This window comes from Rhincodon typus, chromosome 8 (genome assembly GCF_021869965.1).
Source record: "Rhincodon typus isolate 14 chromosome 8, sRhiTyp1.1, whole genome shotgun sequence".
NCBI lineage: Eukaryota > Metazoa > Chordata > Chondrichthyes > Orectolobiformes > Rhincodontidae > Rhincodon > Rhincodon typus.
Window position 1 is genome coordinate 46,441,570 of NC_063339.1, and position 18,923 is coordinate 46,460,492.

General features: G+C 34.7%; 1 protein-coding gene across 1 annotated transcript in view; it reads left to right on the plus strand.

Annotated features, from left to right (window-relative positions):
* Positions 1 to 18,923, plus strand: part of LOC109935203 (protein TALPID3-like) — a 286,726-nt gene that overhangs the window by 133,741 nt on the left and 134,062 nt on the right. The gene's annotated exons all lie outside the window — the stretch shown is intronic.

Consider the following 18,923-nt stretch of genomic DNA (forward strand, 5'->3'; position numbering starts at 1 on the left):
GAGGGCATAGGTTTAAGGTGATAGGAGAAAGATTTAAAAGGGACCTAAGGGGCAACTTTTTCACGCAGAGGGTGGTGCGTGTTTGGAACTAGCTGCCAGAGGAAGTGGTGGACACTGGCACAATAACAACATTTAAAAGGCAACTGGATGGGTACATGATAAGAAGGTTTTAGAGGGATATTGATCAAATGCTGGCAAACGGGACTAGATTCATTTAGAATACGTGGTCAGCCTGGATGACTTAGGCTGAAGGGTCTGTTTCCATGCTGTACGACTCTACGAATACATAAGTTACATTTAAAGTTAAGGTCCATTGCCTTAGAATTTGGTTCAGATTATTGTAATTTATTTCATGGGGACCACTTCAATCTGCCATTTTTGATTTTTTTTTATAGTAACGGTTACATGCCAAATATAAAAAGAAAATTACTTTGAGATCTCTCAAATGAAAGAACAGTGTACTAACCAAACATACTAACTAGATTTCATTGTTTGCATAGTATTTGGCTTACTACAATAGTCCAAACCAATTTACTTGAATCTAAGCCCACCTGCATTTGCATAATCTTAATTGCGACAATGCTGGTTCATGAATTCAGGAGTTTCATAAATGTTTTGGTGAGTTTTCAACTTTAAATTCAAGTAGTTTGTGTGAAGTAACTTTTACTTAGGGTAGTGAATACACAAATTCCTCCACTTAATACTGTATTGAAAAATGACATGCAAAAGTCATATCAGATCTGTTTATAACATTCAAGCTCAATACCACTGGGAGGCAAAAGATGCCAGACCACCTCTTCCTCCAAGACTATTTCTTTATGTCACTGAAGGCAAGCATCCATGAGAATTTCCTATGAAAACAATAAAGGTCATGACTCACTGGTCCAGTCTCGAATTGTGTGGCCCCAGGAGATTACGGCCATGTAGAATTCACAGAAACTCGTCTTAATACAGAGGATTTCATGAGTCCAGAAGTCTCACGTTCATTTTCAATTACAGTTGTCTTTGTTTTCTATGTAGCAAGACTGGAATATAGCCAGTGATGGCAGGAAACCCAAGATTATATACCTTTGCATGGGTTTTTGTTTGTCATTTACTGAAAAAAAGGTCAGTATTGGAATACTCATTTGAAGGAGTAAATACATTCCAGGCAACAACTATTTAAAGCAAAATTACTTGTATCAAAACAATGTTTAAACACATGTAATAAAGAGATGAGTGCCAATCCAAGATTTTCAACCCCAATGTTTGAAACATACCTCATTTATAAGTCAAAATCGACAAAAGTCAAACACACACTATGCATAATTCAGAAAAATACTCATTGGGAATGAAGTGGTAATGAATTATTGGAACAGTAGACTTTATGCTTTGAAGAATACTGGAATATTTTGTTGAACTTTGAACTCAAATATATTATTGAACCTTGGGGGCAATCCAGGGCCAAAGAATGGGGGAAGATGGGAGATTCTGCAGTGGGGATGGAGTGAGGGACTGTGCACAAGTCAGATTCGGTGCTAAGTTTTGGGGAAAAGATTGGAGGATGGGGAGTGGGGAATTGGGTCAGACTGGAATTGGGGAATGGGGAGAGGGGATGATGATAGGAAAGACACTGAGTCAATAAAGACAAGGTGGGAGTGAGGATGTAGTTCTTTCCCAGAAAGGCACGTTGCTCCTACTCACTTCTAAAATCAAAAGCACAAGCCTGGCCAGGGCAGACCACGTCAACTATTTGGTAGGGAGGGGGGATATAAAGAGGATTGGAAAGAAGCTAAATTAACTATAATTGCAATTCAGTAAATAAATCTTCAAAATGTTTCATTACAGTTTACCATATTGTGAAATGTTAGTGTCTGCTTAGTTGGCATGAATTAATTTATATCACTCAACTGATTACTGCTGCTCCATTTAGTGGAAAATAGATCATTTCTCCCTGCTCACAAACCTCCAGAAATTCATTTCCCTTTATTGCTGTAAAACAGTTGGCCTTTATAGATTGTGTTTTAATTTCAAGCTTTTTGCAGTTCTTATATTTCGTTAGCTTGCTCCTTTATCTTCATTGGCTGTTGGTTAGTTTATTCTGATTGCCTAAATGGACTGAGTGTCAGGCTGTAAATTGGCAACATTATAACACAGCAGGCAGTACATATTAACTTTTTAATTACTTTAGAACTAAACGACATTATTTCAAACTAGTTAAACTGGATATAACTGCATAAAACAAGAAGAATCGATTTTATACTCACATTTCAATCTAATTTACCTTGACATAACTATAATTATTTTTAATTGATCAGTCACAGATGAAAGAGACTTCACAGGAAGCCCAAAATGTAGTTCAATAATATTTGCATCACTAGCAAAACTGGAAATATTTCCCACAATGGGAAAAAGATTACCACAATAGTTCAGCTGGCAATAGTTTTCTGGCCTTAATAAATGCAAACAATTTTTGGAAAACCTCATAATGCTGAAAGTACAAGAAGCAAAAACCCAAAAGATCTTATAAAATATACTTATTTCTATCCATGAACCTGATTAATGCATTAGCAGTTTTAGCCAGATAAGGAAATAAAATCATATTTCACAGCAGGAATTGAGTTTCCTTGAAATCAAACAAGGAACTACAGACACTGGAGATTTAAAACAAAAACTGAAATTGCTGGTGGAACTCAGCAGGTCTGGTAGTACCTTTGGGAAGAAAGCAGAGTTTACATTTTCATTCCAGTGACTGTTAGTCAGGGGCTTCATTGAGCCTCTTCAGTAAGCTTCTTTGACTTGTTTACCTGAAAACTATTTTCCATACACTTTTTTCGTTCGCTTAAAGTCTAACCAATGACAGGGTTAAGAAATGGGTTGTAGTGGTCCGTGGTGGAAGAGGAATGGAGGAGTGAGAGAAATCTGGGCCCCATCATTAACTTTGTACAGCATCTCTGACAGCTTTTGCATTAATAGCCTCCTTAATTAAGATCCTGTTTAAAGCCGCTTAATTAGGATCCTGCCTAAACATGGCTGAATCCTGAACCATAACTAACCCAGCTGAGAAAAATGCTGCATATTGATCAGGATTTATAGAAACAAAGAAAAATAACCAATTGTTAGATTACGCAGGCTGTTTATTCAATCCTGCATCCCAACAAAAATTATCAGTTAATTTAAAGACACATTTATTTAAAAATATATACATATTTCTGATTGCTCCAACATACACTTGTCTCTAGCTAAGATTTGGTTTTTGAATTTCTTATCCTGATTTTATTTACCTGTTGATTAAGTATTAAAAGCATATGCATACTCTCAACCTATGAAATTGAAACCCTTTTAAATAATTTTTACTGCTGGATACAGTAGCAACCTCCATGACAAAAATACAGAACTACGTTTAATTTCATGATGTTAATTCACTAAACAAAGCTCTGATATTCCAGAGCTTTTTACTAAAATTATCAAGAATAAAAATGTACCTTTAGACTTGAATCTGTTATTCACACTTTGTATTTGGTTCTTTTAACATAGTCATTCTGTGCTACTCTTAGTTGAATTTTGAATACTTAATTCAAGCAGTAACCTCAAGCGAAAACAAAAAATAGCTTTATATTTTGTGTCCAACATTCACTGAAGTAGTATGGGCAAATTTTATTTGAATTTCAAGCAGCTATTTTCCTTTTATTGTAGCACAATTGATGACTTAATTGTTTTCTTCCTCCTTGATTTTCCGCTCTCTTATTGTGGAATAAATAAGGTTTTATTCATGAAGCATGTGGGCAAATTAGCTCTTCAGTTACTTGTGTTTTTTTTTTGGTTGGGGGCTAACGGAAATCAACATTTAAGAAGCATGGTAGAAATTTAAAAAGACAATACCTACCCAGATTACAAACATTCTTTGATTTTTCCTCACTGGAATAGGAAATTAAATGCAATATCTTGTGTGTCCTTGGCCTCAAGCCAAGCTCCATCACAGAACACAATATGCGAGCTCATTGAATACTAATTTTTTCTGCTGTTAGAACTTCACTGTTCAATTCACATGTTGAAACCCCTTTCTCCTTTAAATTTCAAGCAACCTCTTTTGACTGAATCAACACTGAATCTAAACTCAAAACATTTTTCAACCAACTGTGCAAACTGATCTATATAAATCTTCAAAGAGAAGTATTTATTTCCTGAAAATGACTGCTAATACCCCAGATGGCAGTATATGTACAACTTGTAGTCAGTTTTTTTTGTTTTCTGCTTGTGCACAATGTGGAACCAAGTTGGATTGTTGGCAGAAAACAAGGACCATTTAAACATTGCGAAAAAAAATCTCTGGAATGCATGCAACTAACAATGCAATACTAATTTATGTATACTTGAACATCTGAACTGGATGATTGTAGCTGCCTGATGTTGCACTTCCTCGTTGAGCCAGCAAATAATGCGCTGGGATACCAGCATTTGTGTGTGAATTCATGTTGTACTGCAAGTTATTAACATAAAATGATGTTCACTCAGAAACTGAAGCTAGAACTTATCAAACTTGAACGAACAAAGGCAGAAGAAACTGATTATTAACCAAGCTGAGGATTAATATTTGTGATTATCTGGTCAGGCTCGTTGCTCCACAGACTTTTCCTAACAGTGGATGAAATTAAATTCAATAGTGACTGTGAGAGCATAGAATGAAAAATTATTTGAAGAGCAATAGGGAGACTGTATTAGGTCAAATGAGAGCAGACCACAGTTGGGTAGGACAAAGTCACATGAAGGATGAGAGACAATGATGAGGGCAGATATGCTGAACAAAACAATAAGAGACAATGGGCTGCAGTTATGCAAGACATGACTGCTCAGGTCCTTGGCATACAATGGTAATCTCCTGAATTTCTGACCTGAAAATCCAAGTTCAAGTTCTACCTGCCTGGAGGAGTGTCATCACACATCTGAAATAAAAATAATTTTATAAATATAAAATATATATCAAGGACCAAGATTGTTGGAGAAATAAATGACCAAGGTCAGTTGCTGTATGCTTAACAATGTTACGATGTGAAAAATATCAATGGAACAAGTTCTCTGTTTTCTTCTGTTTCTCACTATTACATCAACACACAGAAGTGGATGAAGTAACATACTCTACTTGTTTGATGTAATTAATGTTAGGTTCTATCCAGCTGTTACTCAAGGTGTAACTGGCCATTTTCAATTCTGCACTTACATTAGCCCAGATTTTACAGTCAGGAACAAAGCAACTATACTCATTGTTCACTGCATTGACAGCTGCCCATGGAGTTTCTGAAGGCTAAAGGGTAGACCTGCTGTCATTGGACAGCCGATCTAGAACAGCGCCCTCTACACGTAAGAGCAATATGATTTGGGGAACCTAATTTAACTCTTGATTAAAGTAAAAGGAATGGAAGAAGAAAGTAGCTTAACTACTGTTATGCAGAGAAAATATTAGAAGCTATTAAGAAAGTTATTAAAGAGCACCTAGATAAGCTCAAACTGATCAGGCAGAGCTAACATGCTCTTAGCAAAGAGAAATCATGTTTAACTAATTATTATTATAAAGAAGTTGCTTGTCTTGTGGATAAAGGGGAACGAGTGGTTGTATTGTACTTAGATTTCAAGGCGGCATTTGATAAGGTATCACAAAGATTATTGCAGAAAATAAAAGCTCACGGTGTAGCCAGCAACAGTTAGAGAGTAACATATTAGTATGGATAGAAGATTAGCTTGCTAACTGTAAGAGCAGGTGTATGTGGCTCTTTTTCCACCTGGCAGGATATCACAAATGGTGTATCACAGGGATTCAGTGCTGGGTCCTCAACACTTTACAGTTTATATAAATGATTTTGATGAAGGGACCGAAGGTATGGTAGCTAAATTTGCTGATAACAGGAAGATAGGAAAGTGAGTTGAGAAGAAGTCATAAAGTAGCCTACAAAGGGATATAGATATCTAAAGTGAGTGGACAAAGATTTGGCAAATGGAGTAAAAATGTGGACAAGCGTGAAATTGCTCATTTTTGCAAAAAGAATATTAAAAATAGCATATTAGCTAAATATTGATGGGTCACAGAGTTCTGAGATGCAAAGAAATCTGGGCGTCCTACTGCATAAATCACAAAAGGCTGGTATGCAGGTAAGGTAAGTAATCAGGAAAGATAATGTTATGGTTTATTGAGGGTAATTGAATGCAAGAATAAGGAAGTTATGTTTTAGTTATACAGGGTATTGGTGAGACTGCATCTAGAGGACTGCGTACAGAACTGGAGACCATACTTACAGAAGCGCATTAATGTGTTAAGTGAGTGAGCAGCTCAAAGAAGATTTACTAGACTAATACCTAGAATAAGTGGATTGCCTTACGAAGAAAGGCTAGACAGGCTAGGTCTAGTAGGGTCCGGCGTAGGCGGGGAAATGCAGTGGTGGTGGTGGTTCTGAACCAGCTCAGAACTTGAACGTAGATGGACTTCACTTAAAGCTATATCTTTTCATTTTCCTCTTATTCTTAAAACTATTAAAATGGTGCCATATCATGCTGATGAATGAATGCTATCCACTGCATTTTATTGTATTTCTCACTGTACAATACATGACAATAAAATCATTCCTTCATTCATATCTTGTGGAGTTCAGAAGAGTCAGAGGTGACTGAATTAAAAGGTAAGATCCTGAGGACTTGACCGCACGGACGTTCAATAGATATTTCCTCTAATAGGAGAATCTAGAACCACGGGTAGGGTCACCCATTTTGGTAGAGAGAAGGGATTTTTTTCTGTCTCAGGTGGTTGAAATCCTTTGGAATTCTCTTCCTCAAATGGCAGTGAATGCAGAATCTTTAAATATTTTTAGATGAACAGGTAGATAGATTCTCGCATGCTAAAGGGATTGAAAAGTAATTGGAGATACATAGGAAGACAGAGTCGAGGTTAAAATCAGACAAGCTAAAATGATCTTATTGAATAGCTGAACAGGCTAAAAGGAACAAAAACAAAGTTGCTGGAAAAGCTCAGCATATCTGGCAGCATCTGTGAAGGAAAAAACAGAGTTAACATTTCGGCTCTGGCAACCCTTTCTCCGAACTAGCTAAAGGGGCCAAGTGGTCCACTGTTGCTCCTTGCTTGCTCTGTTTGTATGTAAAAAAAATTACAAGTGAAGATTTTTAAGAAGATTGAAGAATCATCACTGAAAGACGGGGTTTGATTTTAACAATGTCTAAGTAAACTGATTGTGAATGAGTTAAACTTTCACCAGGAAATATAATTGGATTTAAATTGCGTACAGAAAGCAAAATAAAGACAGTGATATGCAGATAGAAGTAAGAGGGGAATGAGAGAAATGGGAATAAGTAAAGCTGAAAAATATTCAACACTAAAATTATGAAATAAAACTCATTTGTACCAATAAATTTTCGTTATGAGTGAAATTGCTTGGGAGTAATTGTGACTTATCACACCATTAAAAATTCACTTTTACCTTAATGTATAAACTTAATTTTTCAGTATTTATTGAATAACTAATTGGTAAGTATCACAATATCATTTCTTTATATGGACTTCAATGTTGAGTACCCTATCAGTAAGACATTGGTGTATCACAGCTAGGTGGCATAGACTGCAATGTCAAGAGTTTCATGTTTCACTGCACAGGTATGTATTCCAGAAGTATGATTCATTCCATAATAAACAGAGAACACTGTTAGCTGCTCCATTCCCAAAACCATTATCAAAGCCAAGATGAAAATTAATGCAAGTTATTTAGATTTTAAATATGCTGTATTTGTAACTTATGCAATTAAATATAGACCCAGCTGCCAACTTGTCTACAAAATCATAGTCTGATTTTAGTCAAGTAAAGAGTTTAAGATCAGACCATGCAAGCCAGCATTATAATTATACTGGACTGCAAGTTACGTGTTTTCATCCTATTCCTTTGTTTCTTTGTAACACAGTCTAAAATTCTGAAGCATGGCAACAGGCAACATGTATTTTCTGCAAACTCTACCAAAACGTACAACTGCAACAATGTAAACTGATATAATGCTTAGGGTAAAGAAAAGTTAACAACCCTTAGACTATTCTGAAATGGTCACAATAAAAGATATGCAGATCTTTTTGCCATTAAATTCCCTTTTTAAAATCAATAAATTATGAAAAGATTTAATGTATAGAAATCACTTTTGCAAAAGTACCCCCAAGTCAATGCTGGCTGCTAAATTTAGAAAATTTTAGGATAGGGCATTTGAAATGAAAGCTCTGAAGAAGTCTGTTTCCCATGTATGAGCCCCAAGGGAATTAAATCACACTTTCCCAGATTAGATTCCCAGCTGGCATATGATACAGCAGAAATGCTCTGGTATTTTTAGCTAGTGCTCTATCTCAAGACGAGACCCAATAAAAACAACCATAGCCAAGCATTTTCACGATTTTTTCATTTAACAAAGGTAATCTTATTGATTCGTTAATCTGGGTTCTAACATTCTGGAGCATAGTAGCAAGTGTAGATAATCACTGCATTTTATTATATAACCATTATTTCCCATAATACATAATAGTTCATTTAAACCTAGCATCAATCCTCAATGGAATACAAGTTTAGTTTAATCTGTATTTCTAAACGCAAGAGAGCTTTCAAAAAGTGTTGTACAATTACAAGTATTACTCAACTCTTGAACACATGTAACAGTATTCCTTTCTGTCAACCAGCTACCCAGTTGCAACTGCCACACAATATATTTAGTGTCAAGAGAAACAAAATAGCAGGGGAGGGTCAGCCATTAAATCTGTGTGCCAATTCAGCAAAGCCATCTTTGAAATTCAACACTCAAGCATTCTGCATTCGAAGCTTCACTGCATCAGTCTGTAGAATAATCAATTTCTTAGACTGTGCAGTATTCTACTCACATGCCACAGTAATAAAAGCCTACTTAAATGAGAGGCACAACAGCTGCCAGAATATAGAGTAGCTAAAAATAAAGCCACGACAGAATTAGTCTTTGCAGCATAACAGTCACAAAGGAGCTGCTATTCAGTTTCTTCTCTATCACTATGCCGGCGTGCAAACCTCAGAAGAGTCAATTAACAATGAAATAATTTGTGAATAATATTTTCAATTGGATAACATATCTACTTTAATTGTTTTAAACTTGGGGCCAACTCTGAATTCAAATAAATAGCTTTTTCTGTTTTGTTTGTGCAAACGACCAAATCCATAGTGCTCTGAAATGGGTGTGAAGTACTCTCACAACTGAATTTGTGGCACTTTGAAAGACGCTATAATTTAGTTTCATAAATAATTTGAATTTATAAATAATTTACAAATGAAACATAAAATGCAGCTTTAGAGAACAAATTTGTTTATCTGGAAAGTGTTTGTCCAGTTACCAATTTTTCACCTCTTTTTCCTCTCAATTAAATGACATTGTTACTTCTAATTTATAGTTATTTACATTTTCTCCTACATGAAGATGCAATTCCTTCAAATGATTCAATCCATTCAAATCAGCTAAAAAGTACAAACAGAAGAAACTATGCCAAGTGCTTGCTTTAGAAATATTTTACTAAAAATAATAAACCTACAAAAAGAACCAAAATTATATTAATGCTAAGATTTCCCAAGGAATTTCATTTTTAAAATTGCTATCAATGCATAAGATTAACGTAAATTCACAAACGTACCGGTGTATTTTTAAGAAATTATTTTTTCAGCAGTGAAACTCTACTTGCCAAAATGTAAGAAGAGAGTGTAAGCTTCAAATCAAGCAACCACCCCATGAAAATGCTCTTTTAAATTGAAGTAAAATGCACAATTTTCCACTAGAAATTTCTAAGCCCTAGTTAGAAACTATTTATCTATAATACCCAAATACTTAAATCAATTAGAATTCTTATTACCAACATCACTCATACATACAGTACATAAGATCATCAAGGCTTATATCAATGGTAATCTTGTAATAGCCTCTAGAAATAAAATAATCTTTGAATAGATTAGCATGCACATTTTCAAATTACTGTACAATACAGGAATTGTAAGAAGCAATTCATCTTTGTTCAATGGGGGGGGGGGGGTTGGATGATAGTAAAGGGCTGTTTCTCTGATTTGCAGCAACACAGGCATGTAACATGCACCAATAACAACTGTTCCTTCAAGAACACCACTGGTAATGAAGGCTACATCACATGACAGTCTAGTCCAGTGACCAATCAAGCACAGTTAACTCTGTACGTGACTACATTTCTTGATATTTCATTTACTGTCCCAGAGTGTTCAATCAAACCGGTTTCCCATTAGCATGGGTAACTTCCGCCAAGACCAACGAATATGTTTATGCTTACTCACAGATGCGTATCCATATATACATAATAAAAACTAAAAGAACTGCGGATGCTGTGAATCAGGAACAAAAAACAAAGTTGCTGGAAAAGCTCAGCAGATCTGGCAGCATCTGTGAAGGAAAAAACAGAGTTAACATTTCAGGTCCAGTGACCCTTCCTCACAACTTCCTCAGAAACGTTAACTCTGTTTTTTTCCTTCACAGATGCTACCAGACCTGCTGAGCTTTGTCAGCAACTTTGTTTTTGTTCCATATATACATACTTATTCAACAACAGAACAAGAGGCAGCAGTGAGAAAAAACATTATACCAAAAACTGAATATTTTACAAATTGTAGAAACACCAAATGTGTTTTAATCAGCACATAAATGCAAAAAAAAAAGGACTAGCTAACAACTATATTTCTTGAATGATAGCACATTTGCAAACAGCTTCATGCCTGAACACCATTTCATCATTTGGCCAGAAGAAAAACTGCAAGAAGTCCCACTTCAATTTTCAGCATTCCAGAGATTAGAAAGGCGGGTTCAACATAGTCAACGTAGTTTGGAAACGCTTGTCTTAATGCTCAACTTGATATGATGTCAAATCAGAAGCAGAGTGTAGTCTATTCCAACTAGTTTTCATTCAGGCAAAATAAAAATCTACTGGTGGAAGATCTTGCACATTAAAATCCTGCTAACTCCAGAAACTTCTCTTTATTCCATATTACAATTAGATCCTTGAGATTAGTTAACAATAAACATTGGTACAGCACAAGTAAGTACTGTGATACCCATGACAACTAATTCTACTGTTGGAAATATCAAAATGAATCAGAATTTCACAGTTTTGATGCAGAGAATATGATTGATCTAGATATACCACCTCATAAAGTCTGCCAAAGGCTGCAATAAGGCTAGACACACAGATGGAGACAGTTAGCAAAACCAGAAATAAACTGGCTTGTTCCCAGCGTTTTCTTGTTCTCTAATACTCCATAATGTAAAGAGAGAGTCAATTGCAAGTAGTGAATCTTAGCCACAGCAGAGATTACAATAGGATGGTTACATACGGCGGTCAATAAATACATTTAGTACATATAAATGTACGTATTTTACAAACTTGGATTGGTTTAAATAAGAAACTATAAAAGGAAAATAAGTTTTCTGCACTTTGTAACAGATGGATCTGAAGTGACACTGCTACCAGAAGGACACTTTCTCAATCAGAAACAATGTGATGTAGGAATACTTGAAAATTCCTTGTTTTAAAAACAAAATTCTTCACTTGCCATTTTTACTATAGAAGTCGTTGGTTAATGGGATCCCTTTTTTAAAAGAGCACCAAAAGCACTTGTGTTTGTTCCGATAATATTTACTCAAGCATCAATCTCTCACATATCCCATAGTGTTCACTTAACATAAACAATTAGATAATGCTCTGTTGGGCTGTTTCCATTAAATATTTGGGGATTCTTGGTACATTTACACTATAAAGTAAAAACAGCCAGCAAATTCAGGATAGGTGCTGTACTGAAATGCCATTCAACTCATGGTGAAAGTATTCTACAGCAGACTACTCTTCTTGCAGAGCACTTCTAGTTATTGACAACAGTATTCTCAAGTTAAACCTGTCGCATCAGAAAAAGAAATTCAAGATTGGCAAGACACTAAATCTAAATAAATAGAGCCATAAGACCTCTTTTTAAAAGTGTACTTCCTGATCTAACTAGGCTTAGCCATTCCCAAGCCACTAGTTGCACAACAAAAATAAGAAAACAGACTTACAATAAGGTTAGAGAATTTGAATCATAAAGTTTGTTCCAATCTATATAACTTTAAGAAAGTTTATGCATATTTTGAAAGCTAGAAAAAGCTTACAGTGCACAGGAACTACAACATTTCTACTGAATCTTATTTTGTTTTATAAATTCCTTTCACAAATGTAGAACAGTATACAGGGCATTTATTGATGAACAGATAAGACAATTCAAGACCAGTATTGAGATGAATAGTATCTGCAACATTTGTACGTTATTTTATATTAAAATCTCACATTTAAAGATTAATGCCTTAAAAATGAATCAAGTAACTTTATTTGAATACCTGCCAAATTAGAATGCATCAAATACCATCTAAGACTGTGTCCAATACTGTTAATGTATTCCAGATTTTGGACTAAGCATTAGTTTAAAAAAAACATAAATTAAATGCATTCAAAATCAGGGAGCACTCAATACGTGTTAGCCACACTAAAAATAACATGCTCTGTTGGCATGTCCATAAGTCTAGCCTGCATATCACAGGCATCACAGCTGCTGTCAGGATAACTTATCTATTAAACTCCACTTCTTGAAAACTTAGTTGCTTCAAAAGGTTTGCTAAGTGTCTAAACTATGCTATATATATATTCTTCCTCTGCACAGCAGCCTCTTCTTTTACATGTAGTTCAGTGCATGTAAACAGAAAATGTACTATCACCATTTAGAGTCACTGAGCTGTACAGCATGGAAACAGACCCTTCGGTCCAACTTGCTCATGCCGACCAGATATTCTAAATTAATCTAGTCCCAATTGCCTGCATTTGGCCAGTATCCCTCTAAACCTTCCAATTCATATACCCATCCATATGCCTTTTAAATGTTGTAATTGTACCAGCCTCCACCAATTCTTCTGGCAGCTCATTCCATAGACACGCCACCTTCTGCGTGATTGTGGAGTAACTTCAGCAATCCGACAGGGAGTGTCCAAAAAAGAAGTATCTATGGCAGTAAAATTAATTTTTTTAGTGCCTTACATGCTTATATACTGAACACAATAGATTTTTATATCAATTCAAGGTTGATTTAAGCATATGTTGTACCTTCTCCCTTTACAAATACCTGTATTCTACCACAGCTATGGATATGAACTTAAAATATCTTCCACATTTTCAAAGACATAACACCTGTGGTTTGGTTGCAGAAACTAACCACTTCTCTCTCCTAACCTTCTCTTTTACCGATGTATTAAGCTGCTTTAGATTGCTAGTTACGACTAAGGCATACTTACATGTATTGCCCCCATATAATTATACAGGACATTACTGGAAGTAATTATAAGAGTTTGCATTTCATAGCTCAATGTAGATCATACAAAATACAATGCAAATTTACAAAGCAAACCCAAAGAGTCAAGCTCAAGGTTTTTGCAAAGTAGTAAAAGAAACTGACATCTTAAATTTTTCTTCTTTGGAATTAAGGTGTACTGGTCAATGATTCACAAAACCCTTTTTTTTTTAAAATCAGAAAAAATATCCAACTTTCTACAGTGAAGATTTTCTACTGTTGCAATAGCTACTATCACAAAGATTACTTAAAAGGCAGCACACGATATACGAATTGGGATAGCACAAGAAACGTTAAAAACATTTCGTATTATACCTTGCTTGACTTCACAGCTATTAGACCAGGACAATCAAAATCTCTCCCCTTCAAAATCAATAAGCCATTTAAAACATAACACTCATTTGACTATATTGTGCTTATGTAAACCTTTAAAGTGTACATTTTAAAAAAAAACTGGGGATACTGAAGATCTGAAACAAAATCTAGACCTATTGAAATTCTCCAGCAATTTCTGTTGATGCCTTTTTAAACAAAAAAGGGGCAAGTCATAAATATCTTAACCCTTAACAAATCTCTGTATTCGGAACTCATTTTTTCTCACCACCATCATTATTACTTCTTCATGCAATGCATTCTGGGTTGGTTGCAATCCAGCTTTGCTTGTGTCCTGTAGCATTGCTATAAAACTTCCCAGAGAATTCTGGCTCGTAAAGTAGTAAATATGTGTTTTGTTTATGAGCCAAAGTCTCTGGAAACTTTAATAGCACAGCTACAGGACACAAGCTGGTTACAATTAATTATCTTTCCCAGAATGCATTACATGAAGGTGAAACAACAATGTCCCCCAGTGGTGAAACTATTCATCTTACAAGTAGTTTACCCATGCAAAACGATTGCATAGCATTGGCAACTATTCTTTTTAAATGTAGGAAGCCTGTGAAAGCACACTATTTTAATATTGCCTTTCAGATTCCTTCAAAAATGTAAGGATATATTTTGTTGAATCGGTTCTGCATTGAATGAAATCTAATCAATGTACTTCATTGAGAATTCTTGATCGAACATCATGAAACGTTTGACAACGTTCTAGGAATATGTTTTTAATTTTTGAAAAAAAGAAACAGCTCTGCGTTGCAACAGTACAGATGATGTAATACTGTACACAAATAAACAAGCCAAAGCTGGTGTACACCGAAACACTTCATTGGAAGATGCTAACTTTATGAAATGCAAATAAACATGACAACTTCTTCACATGTTTCAAATCTCTGTAGTTAGCATTCTCTGGCATATAATTTGATCAATGGAATTATGTTGTGCATTTGGCAAGCATACATTCTTCAACTAAGTTCACCATTTGCATCAGGATTTACTTTATTTCTGCAATTGCATTAGAACTTCCAAAAATAGAAGTTTGCCTTTCAACCTTTCACGCCTTCTCCCACTTTCACCCCACACCTATCAATCCATTCAACCCGAAGTACTATATCTAAGAAGGAAAAGAACTATATCTGCCTTTTTCCTTGAAAACATTACATTTTTGGACTCAACTGCTTTCTGTGGCAGAGATTTCCACAGGCTCACCACTCTCTAGGTGAACAAGTTTTTCATAGCCCTGAGTGGCCTATCCTGTATCCTTAGACTGTGATAAAAGTCATAAAATAAACTGTTAATACAAGGAATGCAAAATTCTAAGCTATATCTTAAGGGTCTTCCCTTTTCTTTACTTCTTGTATCATTCTTAGTTAAGGAGCTAAAGGAATGTCTTACATCAAGGTGCCTACCTGACTGCTCTTCAGCTAGCTGGTCTCACAGGTGTCTTATTTGTTTTTCCTAATACTTGGTAAATTGGCCATGCACACCTGAACTGTGAAACAGACCTAAGCAGTGAAAATGTGGCCCTGCTGATTATGAGACAACGTAGAAAAACGCTTACTAAAAGGGTACTGAGAAGCTTTTTTTGCAGAAGTCGAATTTCATCATCAGGCTATTACATTCAGTTGTCTCTTACTGAGTGAAGCCACCCACAATAAAGAGGCGCCATAAAATCAAAACAAATAAAGTATAAATAAGTGTAAGGGTGAAAATTCAGTTATGTTTAAAATAACTAAAGTGACAAATTATTTCACTTGGAGAAATTGCGCATTAGTCCACAATGATATTTTGAATGAACTAAATCATTAACATTATAAAGATTAACCAAAGTGCTTGGATTAAAGTAGCAAGGCACATAAACAAACTAAATTGTTAAACATTTAGATTTAAGGTTTCAGTGTTAATCCCAGAGGGAAGGTGTTCTTCACTCAATGATTTGCTAGCTGAGCAGCATTTATAAAACAAAACCCATAACACAATTTCTGAGATACATTTATTTAAAGTTACAGACACAAGGACTTTACATTTATAATCATTTACACTGAGTAGCAGAAATAACAGGATTAAAGGAAAAGTGTCTTTAGGAGACTTTTTTTCAGCAGGTTGTTTAGTTTACTAGCTTGATATTTTAAAGAAGTTTCTTGCTAAACAACTCTGGACTGACGAAGTTCAATAAATAAACTAATCACAAAGTGCACCCACCTATATCCCTTCTGCTTAACAAACACCGCCTTAAAATACTACATCAACAACTACATAACAAACTAAGTTAGCTTGGAACTACAGTCTTTTACAGAGGGACTTCTATAAGGAAATTGTTCAGGAGCCATCCAAAGATACTAGATATATAAATTAGCCAGTATTAGCTTTCTGAAAAGTTTTATAACACTGTTTGTATTCCAGTTCCACCAATGGCATGCACGATACAAATATTTAAACTATGTTCCATAAAGCTATAGGGTGAACTATATTAAAATCAAGAATTCTACAGGAGGGAAGGGAACATACATGAGAATGACTACAGAATGATGATAACTTAGTAATGCAAAACAGAGATAAACAGGAATGTGCTGTATTTTTACATGATCGTATGTAACTTACTGGACTGCAGGAAATTTCACGTCATGTCATGCAGTACTTAAGTATCAACTATTAGACGATGCAATTTTCAACATGCCAAACATATTAGAGATGGTAAATTTCAATAAAGTGAAATAAAGTGAATAACTGACAATACGGGATAATTGCTTAATTTTCAAATGGAACACGAACTGAACATTTTCTAGGATATATTCTATAGTTTTTGCATAGTAATATTTGAATAGAATTTCTTTTTGTTTCTGGGCATTTCTAAATAAGTAATTTCAAGTAAATAAAAATGATCAGCAAACCCAACACATTCAGTATAGTTCACAAAATGATTTCATTACATGTCAAAACAAGTCAAGCGTTCTTTAATGTCATAAAGCATCAGCAAAGTGGAAATAATTAATTTAGGTATACGTACAAGACATTACCTAGATAATCTTCTCACGACTCTTAGCATTAATGCCGATTAAAATTAAAAGTACAATCTTCCTAAAAGACTGTGTTGAATGCAAATTTCCTACACATAAAGAGTAAACAATACACTTATTAATAAGCATACAACATCATGTCTTCCGGTAAGGAACTGCAGACATATGTAATTGCCTCTTTGTACTCAATATATACTATACTTACGGTAGTTATATGTAAGAGAAATTAATATTTTTCTAATAACTGATCCATCTATATATTGTAATGAAGACAAGCATTAAATGGTATTCTGTATGTGAACTTTTGAGTTTTGATGATCACCTTCCATCAATTTAGAACTGGAGCTTGGATCAAATTTAATTCCGATATTTTATAATAATGAACAACAGTAACGTGGATGGAACAACAGTAATGTGGATGTAACAACATCCATCTGGGCAATATCTTACCCATTACTTTCTACTCTTAAAAGCATTGGGCAAAACCCTGAAATACTCCAGATCTGAAAATGTGGCCCTCCATCGGACTGGTATGAAAAGCGTAACTTTTTAAAACAATCCCTACAATGTAATATGTAAACGTATTCTGGTTTTCCACATTGCACCATAATTCCACCTTCACTGTTGATTTTGTCTTCAACTCGCTCCCAGTAAACCTGCAAGTAGCCTTTCTCTTTCATTTTGTTTCAAATCTTAAGACTAGGTTTACACCACAGTGTATTTGATTAAATATACAAATTCTACGGCACAAATATTAAGCCAACATTTTCACTCAGTACTCCATTATGTATTTTGCTAACAGACTCCATCTTTTTATGTTTCTACTCTCGACAGTATTTGTTTGATACCTTAGTGCTCAGTTTATGGTGTGTAATGCATGCTTTTTCCTTGTTATACTATACTTACTTGAAATACTACTGAAATTGCATTTTATAATGATAAACGTAAATGTGAAATGGATAGCAAATTAATAAACATAAATCTGCACAAAATATTCTTTAAATTATGAAACAAAGCTAATGTATCATTTCAACTTAGAATTATTATCTAAAACTGCAATCATCAGTTTAATCAAGAAAATGCTCAACCAGACGTACAGTCAAGACATTAGGAAACTGAAAAGACCAATTTCAAATGATTCTGTATAAATCAAAATGAAAGTTTCAGCTTTAGCATTGGCAAGGGTGAAAACGGATGGGTATCACCCATTCTGGATGTACCTAATCAACTAATAATTCTCAGGAAATTTGAAATAAAAGCACAAAAATGGCCATCAGTTGATAAATTATTTAGGCACATGGTTGTTTAGAAGTTTACAAGAACTTATTACCTAGATCATGTTTGAGAACATGTAATTTTGCACGAAGGCCAAGATCAAGGTTATGAGCAAAATGCTTTCTCAAACATCAACAATAACTATTTAGAAGCCTTGTAATTAAAATATAAAAATAAATCGACTTTGTACTTTCAGAATCAAAATCAACAGATGAAAAACAGCTGCATAAACAAACTAGTCTGGAGCTATAAATCTTGAAAGCACAAGCCCTTGATAAAAGATCAAATACGGTTCAGTTATTCTTTGAAAATAGTATCAGCTATCAAATTAAGGAACTTGATTTTGTGCTGTTAATCACTTACATAATATATGCCACTTAGCAGCAACATTAAAGTCATGGACCATTAATACCAATGTGAAATAACCACGTTAAAGTACAGGTGGTCTGAGAGTTTATGTATGAAATATTTATAGTATTGTTAGATTTTTTAATCAAACTCACATTTCGGTTTTCGTCACATATTCTGACTCAAAGTGATATATACACCTGATTATTAGCTTCACAACATGTTCTAAAGATTTGAAGCAAACATAAACATAAAAGTGCCCCACTAGATTTCCAGTTAATTAAGTCAATGCTCACACCAAGTTCTTAATTTACTTTATGTTATTATTTTAATCGTGAGAAATTATTACTTCAAATGTTTCAACGCTCAGGGAAAGTGCATTTCTTGGATATAAAATCTCAACTGTGCACACTAAGAAATGATTAACTGTAGCAGTCCAGTTGCAATATACACTGCATCATTATTTTTTAAATACTGTGGAAGCAAAACTTATGACTAT